Below are 12,127 nucleotides of genomic sequence, written 5' to 3' on the forward strand. Positions count from 1 at the left end.
CATCCCAGGCATGGGGTTGCTGAGACACAGACATGGGCCTCTGGCCACAGATTCATAGCTTTGGACCTAGGGCAGGGATCTGCCTCATCTGCAGATGTAAAATGGATGAAGTGTGTCCCAGTGCCTTCACTGAGCTTTGATGGCCAAATGAGATACTATATAAATAAAATGAGGGAAGAAGTGAGAAAGAAAAGGAAGGATGAGCAACACAAAAGAAACACTGAAAGGAACCTGTAAACCCATTGTCACTTAAATAGGGAATATAGTCAATAGTGTTGTAATGATGGTAAGATGCCAGGTGGGTACTAGAAATATCGGGGAACACTTTGTAAAGTATATGATTGTCTAACCACTATTCTGTAACTAATATAAAACCTGAAACCAATACAAAATAATATTGAATGTAAAGAAATGAAAATTGGAGTGAAATTTTTATAAATTTCAAAGTTTAAATAAAAGCTGTAAAGGAAGGAAGGGGAGAATAAAAATAGTGTTTTTCATTTTACCACTTCATTAAAAAGACAGTTGTCTTTATATGGTGCTTTTATACTTTTTTTTTTTTGGTGCTTTTATACTTTTATACTTTTCTAAGTCATTATCTCATTTTAATTTCTGGGCAACTTAAAGACAAGATAATTACTCCCTCCACTATTCAAAGAAAAGAAATCTTGGTGTCTGGTCCTAATGATTCAATCGTCAAGCCCTTATTGTACAGCAGGGTTAGTAAAATTTTCTGTGCAGGGTTATATCTATACTAATAAAAGCCTTGGGGGTGATCAGGCCAGCAGGGGAGGGTATTTGGGGGCAATCAGGCCCTCAGAGGAGCAGTTAGGTGTCAATCAGGCCAGCAAGGGAGCAGTTAGGGGGCAATCAGGCAGGTAGGTGAGTGGTTAGGAGCCAGCGGTCCCAGACCGTGAGAGGGATGTCCAACTGCAGGTTTAGGCCCGATTCCACAGGGATCGGGCCTAAACCTGCAGTTGGACATCCCCCTAGGGGTCCCATATTGGAGAGGGTGCAGTCTGGGCTGAGGGACACCCTCCCCAGTGCACGAATTTCATGCACCGGGCCTCTAGTTAAAAAAATAAAAGGCACCTAATGAATCTGGCTCAATTTTGATCTTTGTTGACAATTGGAGTTTGATGTGTGGATTAGCAAAAAGGTGCACAGGCTCAAGGACCAGGGATGCCTTAGGGTGGTATCCTTCCAGAACTACAGCCAGATTCCCAAAAAGAGCATTGAGACCAGAAACAAGCCATCGTGTCCAGCGGGAAAAGTGACTTCTGCGTATTTAGAATGGTTAACTTTAGAAAATGTTTTTCACATGAAAAGATGTGTTCCCACTGGTGATTCAGTCACGGTCCTCCGAGGTCATGAGCCACCCCTTACTTGTGGTTATCTTGTAGGCAGTTCCACAGACCCACGCAGAGCAAGGAGATGGGCCAGGTACAGAGGTCACCAGGGTGGGAAGCCCAGGTGTCCAGCAATGGGCAGTCAATTGTAGGGTGGGACCTTGTCCCAGGGTGACTTTTTCTCCTCTAGTTCAGGGCCCAAATAAGCATCAAAATGCCAGGGCTGACATCAGGACCAGCTGCATTGAATAATGACCCCTGCTCTGGTGCCGGCCAATCCATCAGTGGAGGCCACATCCCTGAATGGACACACCTGGAAAGCTACAGAATATTCCATTCAGCTCTTCCCCTGGGACCTCCCCTGAAATCTCCACCCTAAAACCTTTAGGAAGGAGGACCCAGTGCCCTCTCCCTCCCTGGAGCACACCTGTACCTTTCCCTTCCCTTCCATCTCCTCCCCCAGGCAGGTTACCATTAGGTTGCACTCCCAATCTCCACTGGCCCTTCCGTTACCTCCTTAACTCCTTTCCTAAGCCCATTTCTTCTAAGAATTACTTCTCACACCTCTGTAATTTACCCAGTAAATGTTCTCTTACCCTTTGGGTCTTGCTCTGATTTCTTTCCTAGCCAGAACCAAGTACCCAGGCTGCTGAACCCATGTTTGGTCTGAGCTCAGTCAGACACCTGGTGCCATTCCTGTTGCCTAACACAGTTATACTGTTTAATCCAGTAATAATGAGATTCATCAGAAACTGGGTTTCATCTGTCAATGTAAGAAACATTCAAACCTAAAGAGAATTTTTGTGAGTTTATTGTCAGGAAGCAAAAGGTCAATGGATTGAGATATCGTTCCAAGGAATGGTGGTTTTGTAACTTATCTATAATAATAAAGTGTAATATACTAATTAGACGAGATATCCTTTTGGAAGAAGCCAGGGATGCGAGGGAAGCTAAGGTCCCATGTGCCTGTCCGCAGCCAGAGGGAAGCCTGGGTCCCGGTTGCCAGGGGAAGCCGGTGCCAGTAGCCAGGGGAAGGAAGGCCTACTCTTGCAGGAAATTCATGCGTTGGGCCTCTTGTTTTATATATTACAATCAGAAGAGAAGATCCAAGGGGGTTACATGAAATCCATTGGTGATACATTAGGGGGTAAGAGCAGGTGGTTCCTGTAGTCTCCATAATGGCAAACGCAAGGGCCAGAATAGACTTAGTGTTGTTGCATCCACCTGGAATCCATGAGGTCTCAAGACTCACCCTACAAGATGATCTTTTCATCAAAGAGCTCCACTGAAAAGGCACAAGGAGTTCCTGTATGTATAGAGAGATTTTCCCCGTAGCCTTGGTATGTGGCCCTAATGGAAAGAGTCACACACGGTTCAAGCAACTGCTCTGTGGGAGGGTCATTGAGAAGATGCCACTGCTGGTCAATCAATGAGATATAACTGGGCAAACAGATTCCTTCCTCCCACTCCTGTCCTTGGGATGTTCTGCCCACTGATGGAGAACTAAGGGGCATTTCAAGGACGGAAGTTTGAGAAAACAATGTGTTGCTGACTCCATCTAATGGGGTGACCCAATGAAGGCTTCTAGGTAAATTTTGAAGATCCTGGTGGGCAGTGTAGAGGTCTACAGCTCTCATGGCCACCCAAGACCTCCCTGGTATGCAAGTTCCTTTGCTTATTAGAACGGCCACTTAAAAATCTGGAGTGGTCTGTCTCTTTCTTTGGTCTTTCCTTTTCCTTCATGTGTGGGGGCCAGTCTCAGTGCTCACTGGAGAACTCCCAAGTTGCACTCCAGCATACCTTATATCTGAGTGAAAATAAGGAAGCAATGGATCCTTTTTGTGGTAGAAAGCATGAAGTACCTTTAAATGGCAGAAAGACAGATATTTGTTTGTACCTAAAAATATTTTTCCTTGTGGTCTGACTGAAATGTAGACATGGTGTTTGAAGCAGTAGTGGAAGAATCAATGACATTTTTCTATCTGGTTAAGAAGGCAATACATCCTAATCACAGCATGTATTTTGAAGATTTCAGAGGAGGAAAAATAACCACCCATAGATGAAATCAAAACAGTCATCACAGAATTATACTAAAAGCATTACTTCGTAGTTATTTTACCGGCCAGTTTAGATTTACATTTTTAAAATGATATGTATGTATGTCTATATCTACACTAATAAAAGAGTAAGACACAAATTGACTGTATCTTCACAATGCCCACCAGCCAATCAGGAGTGAGTATGCAAATTAACCCAATAAAGATGATGGGTTAATTTGCATATGCAGGTGTCTAGTGGCTGGGGGAAGGGCAGGACGCTTGTGTTGTCACCATGACAACAACACAGGCATTCCCCACCACCCCAGCTGCTCTGGACCTCTGGGCAGTGTGGGAAGGGGGAAAGTCAAGGTAGGGGCTGTCGCCTTCAGCAAGTTCCCCTCAAAAGCCCCAGACCTTTGGAGAATCCTCCTTACAGACATTCCAACCAAGTCCTGTGCTTCCCCACATCTCCCCCCTTTTTGTTTTGCTGTAGAAGACAGAGCGAGGCAGTGAAGTTTCTGCTTTGAAGGTCAGGGTCTGCGAAGTGTGTTCACTGCTCAATTTCTGATTTTGTAGATTATAAAAAAAACAAAGAGAATTACAATGACAGCAATGGTTAGTGTAATTAAGAATTTAGTGTGCTTACAAGCATTAAATCTTGCCTTCTAGCAAGGTGTAGGGGACAGGATTATAAAGGGGAAAGGGGTAGGGTGAGGAATGTAGCTACCTGTAGGCCTGGGGTCTGCAAACATCAGCTATTGTTAGGCGATGAGATGATGTTGATGAGATGATGTTGACTCCTAGTGGGTCAGTCTGACCAAGTTTATGGGTTCTGCTTGCTGAATTCACAGATGAATTACTTCCCTAATTACTTCTAACAGGCCTTGAAAAGAAAACTTTAAGAAAAACTTAATCCCTTACTCACATATAAATATATGTTTTCTAAGATTTGAAAGAATAAGATTACTTTTCAGAATAATTTAGTAGCTCTATTATTAGATTTGTTATTCAGTATATTTCTAATTCCTTTACAGATTTCTTTTTATAAATACTCTATGACCTTTATAAACATTCTTATAACTTTCATAATAAACATTCTTATAACTTTCACAAAGTATTCCTACTCTAATTTCCTTTTTTCCTGTTATATTTCTTTCTTTATATCCCTTCCCACAATTTTTACTTCATCAATTTTAGTTATTTTTTACTTATACAGACCCTTTGTAACTTATACATACCATTTATAATTTATATACTAGAGGCATCTGCACAAAATTCATGAACAGGATGGGGTGGGGTCCCCTCAGCCCAGCCTATACCCTCTCTGATCCAGGACCCCCCGTCAGACATCTTTCTTACAATCCAGGACTGCTGGCTTCTAACTGCTCACCTGCCTGTTTGATCGCCCCTAACTGGCCCCATTGCCAGCCTGATTACCCCTATCCACTCTGTCTGCCAATATGATGGCCCCTAACTGCCCCCCCTCGGCAGCCTGGTCACTCCTCTCTGGCCCCCTGCCGGCCTAGTCACCCCCAACTGCCCCCGTTCTGGCCTGAGCTCTCCAACTGCCTCCCCCCACTGGCATGGTCACCCCCAACTCCCCCCTTGTCAGCCTGGTCTGCCACTCAATGCCCCCACTGCCAGCCTGATCACCCCCAACTGCTCCCCCTCTGCCAGCCTGTTTGCCCCTCACTGGCCCCTTGTGGCCTAGTCGCCCCCAACTGCCCCCCCCCCACCGACCTGGTCACCCCTGACTGCCCCCCTTGTTGGCCTGATCGCCCCACACAGTCTGCTGTTTGGTCATTTGGTCACCCACCCCTAACTGCCCACCCTGCCAGTATGGTCACCTCACGCAGCCTGCTGTTCAGCCATTTGGTCATCTCTCACTAACCCCCCTGCCAGCCTGGTCGCCCCATGTAGCCTGCTGTTCAGCCATTTGTTCGTCCCTCACTAACCCCCTGCTGACCTGGTCGCCCCAGGATGCCTGTTCAGTCGTCTGTTCAGTTGTTTCGGATCTGACGGCCCCTGGCTCGTTATATATATAGATATTTTCTGTAACTTACACTTACTTTCTGTAACTTACACATACCCTTTCATTTTGTCTACTTCACATTCTTTTTCCTTTATCTTTATGCCTTTTATTACACAAAAATTATAAATTCCTTCTAATTAGTTATGATTAAAGGTTAGTTCTACACAGGTTCCTCTATTACTAGCTTCAGAGCAGTTGGAGTGGTGAGAAGTATCTATCTAAGTCTCAGAGTCTATCTCTTCTCTAATTGGCCTATCATCCTTGCTCTGGTCATGTCTATCTAACTGCCTGTTATATCCCCCTCAAGGATCTTGGCTCTGAATTCTTTTAGGGAAAGGGGAAGCGGGATTTCTTCTGTAATTACTTCCTGCTGAGGCGGGTTGAAGGTCTTTCTCAGAGCCAAGAGATCCTTGCTCTCTGTCAGAGGTCATGATGAGGCCTGAATACAGAAGGAGGTGGCAATGGTGCTGACCACTGACCTAAGGAATACCAATGGTATTCCTTAGGTCAGTGGTCAGCAAACTCATTAGTCAACAGAGCAGCAAACCATGGCTCATGAGCAAATCACTGCCCTAGGTGTAAGTAGGGCTTGTAATCTGGTAAAGACACACTGTGTTGTAAAATTTAGGATTATTGGGGAAAAATTAGAACAGTTTCTAATAATTTCCTGTTGAAATAATTTTTCTCCCTAAAATTATTCTTATTTTTATTAAAGACTCATTTCTTTTTTTTTTAATATATTTTATTGATTTTTTACAGAGAGGAAGAGAGAGGGATAGAGAGTTAGAAACATCGATGGGAGAGAAACATCGATCAACTGCCTCTTGCACACCCCCTAACTGGGGATGTGCCCACAACCAAGGTACATGCCCTTGACCGGAATTGAACCTGGGACCCTTGAGTCCACAGGCCGACGCTCTATCCACTGAGCCAAACCAGTTTCGGCTAAAGACTCATTTCTTTACTGTATTAAGTCTTGTTATAATTTGGCCTGATTGTTTGCTTGAACACAATTAACAGTTGATTACATAGACCATTAAAAAATACGTTTTGCTGAAATTTCATGAGAAAGTTTACTCCTAGGGCCAAGAAGCCAAGCTACACAGTTGCCATCAGGCTTCGCCGGCAATACCTACAGAATTGGGGTGCATTCCTCAAGTTGAGGTCCCTACAGGTGTTTTGAGGTTTCTGTCATGACATCTCTCAGGAAAGCAACCTTAGTTCCTTACCTGGAAAGACTGCCATGAAGTATGTGACCAAGCAAGGTACCAGAATACTTATCCAAGGGGCTTATTGGCTTCCAAGGCACTTTTCATTCCTTAGAGCTTTCTGGTGACATCCAGAGTCCTGGCATGTCTCTCTTTCAGACATGATATTTCCGTAAAGTTTTGGTTAATGAAACTTCAATTGGAAACTGACCTATGTCCTGTTATTAAGAAATTCAATTCTTATGGAATCACGCAAACAAACACATTGCTAGGAGAACAATACTTATTAAAACTATAATTATTTTTAGTTCATTTAGTCCTTTAGTTAAATTTTTTTTCTCCTGATTTTCTTGCCAGTATTTCTATAAATCTAGATATTTTATAGAGTAATATAAATGATATGGAATCCTGTCGTGTTTGTAAAACACAATATTCCACAATATTATGTTATAACAATTAGTTATAAATGAAAGTATATTAGAATCTTAATATGTATATATAAATAGAATATAATTATTATTTCTTTATTTGACATAACTTCCCATATACCTTAAATACAAAACTTTCCTTTATGGAGAGAAAGCAATTCTTAAAATTCAAACCCTGGGAAGGTAGTCAAATACATTATACACTGTGTGGTCAGATTATTATGACCACCTGACATTTGTAGGCAAATTAGCCGTACACTGCATCGTATGGGATATGGAAGCCGAAGGCCTGTTCGAACACCTTTGCTGTCTGCAGTTCCCAAGATAAAAGGTCTCCAATTCGCACAGTCGAGCATTGGAAAAAAGTCATATGGTCCGATGAATCACGTTTCAAGTTACATCATGCAGATGGCAGAGTGAGAATTTCGCGGAAACAGCATAAAAGCATGCACCCCACATGCATGAGTACAACCCTTCAAGCTGGTGGGGACAGTGCTATGGGTTGGGGCATGTTTTCCTGGCATAATTTGGGCCCTTTAATTCTTGTGCAACAACGTCTGAATAGCACAACATACCTAAGTATCATTGCTGATCAAGTTCATCATATCACGTTAATGGCACATCCCAATGGAGATGGCTTCTTCCAACAAGACAATGCGCCATGCCACGGTGCTCGTATTGTGCAGGAGTGGATTCAAGAACATGAGGGAGACTTTACCTTGCTTATGTGGCCCTCAGATCACCAGATCTCAATCCATTTGAGCATTTGTGGGACAAAGTTAAAAGAGCCATCAGGCAACTGGTTCCACAACCATGAAATCTCATGGAACTGGATAGTGCTATTCATCAGGCATGGTGTCAGATTCCTCAAATCAACATGCAACATCTCGTGGAGTCAATGCCAAGAAGAATCGCCACAGTATTGAAGGCAAAAGATGGCCCAACGAAGTACTGATGGAGTGGTCATAATAATCTGGCCACTCAGTGTATAGAACTAGTGTCCCGGAGCACAAAATTCATGCACATTAAAAGAAAATTAATTGGAGGAAATATTTTAATATTGCTATTTCCCCTTTCTATTTAATAGAAGTGTCTGGCTGGCCCCAATCCCAGTGGGCCACACCAAGACCCGTCCAGCCCAACTCCCATCAAGGTCCGCTGGGGTGGGGAGCACAACCTCAGGGGGACCTTGGGCATCACATCGCAGAGCCGTAGCCGCCAGGACTCGCCTCTGTGGCTCTACATGCACGAAGCCCCGCCCACCCGAGCGCACCCACTCTGCGGGCATCCTCTTGGTAGTGGATTGTGACGAGGTGAGGGCATGATAACCATTTGCATATTAGCTCTTTGTTATATAGGAGTATTATTATTATTATTAAGCAGTATTAAAGTAATCAAGTTTCTGATTACCATACATAACTTTTTAATAATATCTATAAAACCTTCTCTTCCTATGCAAATACAGAAAAAACTTTTTTTTCCTTACTTTTAGAAATAGTTTTATTTTTCTAATAGAAAACATATTGACATTCCTAAAAAGCATAACAGAGAAAATGAATTCCTTAGGTGAAAAACAATTTCCTCAAACTTGGAAATCCCAAGTGGGCTTCAATGACTTACTGCGCAGTCACGTTCATTTTCTTATGCTTAGTTTTCGAGGGTTCCGTCACATTTCGTTGTATTCCTGGCTCCTCATGGGAGCACCACTTTGGTGTGGCTGACCAGCAGCCCCTGAGCAACCAATGAATGATGCTCTAACACACATTTCTGTGAAAGAGAGGGCTAAGGTGCTACGTGGCTATCGCTGCCAAGTAGCCCCCGTTCGCCTGCCTCCTTTGGCCCTTATTGTCATAACAGCTTGAACTAAAATTAAGCTCTAGATACAATCAGCAAGGTGAGCATCCTTGAGAAAGCATATGCTTCTACAAGGCCAGGTCTAAATGACTAAACATAGAGATTCTAGCAAAACAGCCCGGGGAATCGGCCTTGTTTGGAAAAGTCCAGGTAGGGGCTGCTGCCTTCGGCAAGGTCCCCTCAGAGGCCCCCCCAACCTTTCGGAGAATCCTCCTTACAGACATTCCAACCAAGTCCTTGCTTCCCCACATCTAACAACTGAGTGTGTACTCCAAAAACCAATATATAAAAATGAATAATTAAAATAAATGCACTTGATAGAGGCTTACTAAGTGTAAGACACTCAGCACCACGGGAGGATTGGCTCAATACTTTTCATCTTCACAGACTCCTAAACATAAGCACCTTTGGTTAGAGAGGCAACTGAGACTTGGGGAGCTAAATGACTTGTCTCACTTACATAGGCAGTCAATAGGGCAGCTCCCATTCATCACCACAAAAAACAAACCATGTTTCTTCTGTGAATATAGATTATAAAAAAGAAAATACCTTAACCAATAGTAGGAACTAACCCACAATATCTGAAAAGAAGTATGCAGCATGACCAGGTAGATGTGTGGGGGTGGATTATGTCTCAAAATCAATTAATGCAATACATCAGATTAATAGAGTAAAAAGCAAAAATATCATGGTCATCTTAAGAGATTCAGAGGAAATTTTTGACAAAACCCAACATCCTTTCATGATAGAGATACTCAGCATATCAGGACTTGAGATTTTCCTGACCCTGAAAATGACTGAATATGGGACATCCACAGGTAATTCTATGTTTAATGGTAAAAGTTTTCTCCTGAAAATGAGGAATAAAACCAGAATGCCAACCCTTTCCACTTCTATTTGCAATTTACTGGTGATTTTAGCCAGAACAATCTTCTATCTTACTAACAAAAGCCCAAGTGGTCCTCACACCATCACGCATGATGCCCTCACACCATCACAAGATGGCTGCCCCACACAGTGGGCTCGCGCAGGTGGGTGGGGCGGGGCTTGACACTGTGGGCACAAAGGCACTGGAGGGAAGTTGACCAGGAGGTGCACTGGGGGAGTCCCACGTGATACCACGGGGCAGGAGTCATGGGAGTCCTACAGCAACTTGGGGCCAGTCCCACCATCTAAACAGCAGGGCAAAGGGCACCACCCCGACTCCACCTCCACCAGAGGGAAATGAGATTCAGCTCCAGTGTTGGGTTAAACATGAGGAAGCGGGAGCTGCCCACACTCCATGTCCACCCCCCAGTCTTGATCTGGGGTATGAACATGACACAAAACCTCCCTGGTCACTGCCTCGTCCCCTGTCCTGAGCTTCTCCCCACACAAAAGCAGTGATTTCATTTCCTTACAAGAGCAGTGACCTCACTTCCTGACGATGGAGCCCAACAGAATGTGGAACCCTGGTAGCCAGGCAGCCACATTCTAAAACAGCCCCTTCCCAGCTCATTTGATACATTCCCACCAAGGCATGTACTGCTGTTTGCCGCAATCCTGCTGCTGTGATAGGCACAGAACCAGCCATGATAGCTTCTTCCACCGCTGCCGCTGCTGGCTCCGCAGTCAGCCCGGATGCCTCTGGCCTTTTTCACAGGGGAACTCAGAGGAAACACAGGGAGGCTCAGGGCGGTTTTCTTAGAGCCAGGCCACCACTCTCATCCTCTCATCAGCCCCGTGTCTGCTGTGGTGCCGGCCCCATGGGGCTGTGAGACTCCAGGACTCTGGGCAGTCCTGTAGTCCCACGGGGTGCCGGATTTGATGCAGTGTCCCCGCAGGTGCCATCACAGACTCTGAAAGCCGGACATCCACACCCAAAACTTGGCAAATAGTGATATTAAAATATTTCTTTTAATTCATTCCCTTTCAATGTGCACAATTTCGTGCACCGGACCACTAGTCCATATAATAAAAGCCCAGCAACCATTATGGCGGAAAGACCAGAACGACTGGTCAACCATTCGCTATCATGCACACTGACCACCAGGGGAGGAGCAGGAAAGGGGTGCAGTGAGGCCTGGAGGCCCACGCTATGGCCCAGGGATCCCAGGAACTGCAAGCCCAGAGCTTGCTTTCCAATAAAAAAATAAACTGAAAAAAAAGGGGGCCCCCGTGTCGACACCCTGGGAAGAACGACTCCAGGAGGGAAAGTCTTCCCCAGATCGCACCCTGCCCAGCAGCCATGCCATGGGCTTCCTCGCACTCACTGGAGATGTGCAGGAAGCGCAGCCCCTCCAACTCCAAAGCCAGTAGCACCGACATCTGCTCCTGTCCAGCTCCATAATGAATGCAGCACTGCCAGGCTGCCTCAGCTCCAACATCCAGCTTCTGGCTTCCTGCCCACCCCTGCCTATGCTATGTGCACTTGGGGGTGTGACTTCAGCCTCCCCGGCCAGTAGCGCTGCAGCACAGCCAGAGAGTGGCAGGACATGGCCACCAGGGCTGTCTGGGCATTGATTTGGCTGCTGACTGCCGTCCATGTGCAGTGACACTGTGTGTTTACATTTGTAGGGAAGCAGGGCAGCCCATTCCTGCCACCAGCCACACCTTCTAGGCTAAGAAAGGCTCACTGATTTCCGTGTTTCTCCTCCCCTCCGGAATAAAAACCTCTTGGGGATGAATGATCCCAGGGATGGCCCCAACACAGGCTCGTGGTCACTGTCACAGACATTCCCAGTCATTACAGGCCCTTCCTCAGCCACAGTGCCCTGTTCCACCCACTGCCACTCCTCACCTGTCACCCCCTGAGGACCAGCTTATCTGAAATGTGAGCAGATCTCAAATGTCCCCCTGTCAATAGCTCCCTTGCCCTACTTTTCTTCCTCTAAAAACATTACATTTGAAAAATATATATTTGATTGATTTCGGAGAAGGAAATAGAAATAGAAACATCAATAGAGAATCATTGATTGGCTGCCTTCTGCATGTTCTAAACGGTGGATTGAAACTCCCCCAGCCCTTTCCCCTGTCCCTCCCCCTCGCCAGCGGCTCTGAGGGAAGGAGGAGTGGGGGAGACCGGGAACTGCAGTGTGGTAGGGCACCCAGGGCAGTGTCAGTGTCTGCCTTATGTTCCTTCCCTGCCCGGCCCAGCGACAGTCACGTCCTCTCCTCACCCCACCAGGGCCTTTGGGCCCCCAATGGCCTGGCCCTGATCAGCTCTGATCACCCATTA

Source organism: Eptesicus fuscus, chromosome 6 (genome assembly GCF_027574615.1).
Source record: "Eptesicus fuscus isolate TK198812 chromosome 6, DD_ASM_mEF_20220401, whole genome shotgun sequence".
NCBI lineage: Eukaryota > Metazoa > Chordata > Mammalia > Chiroptera > Vespertilionidae > Eptesicus > Eptesicus fuscus.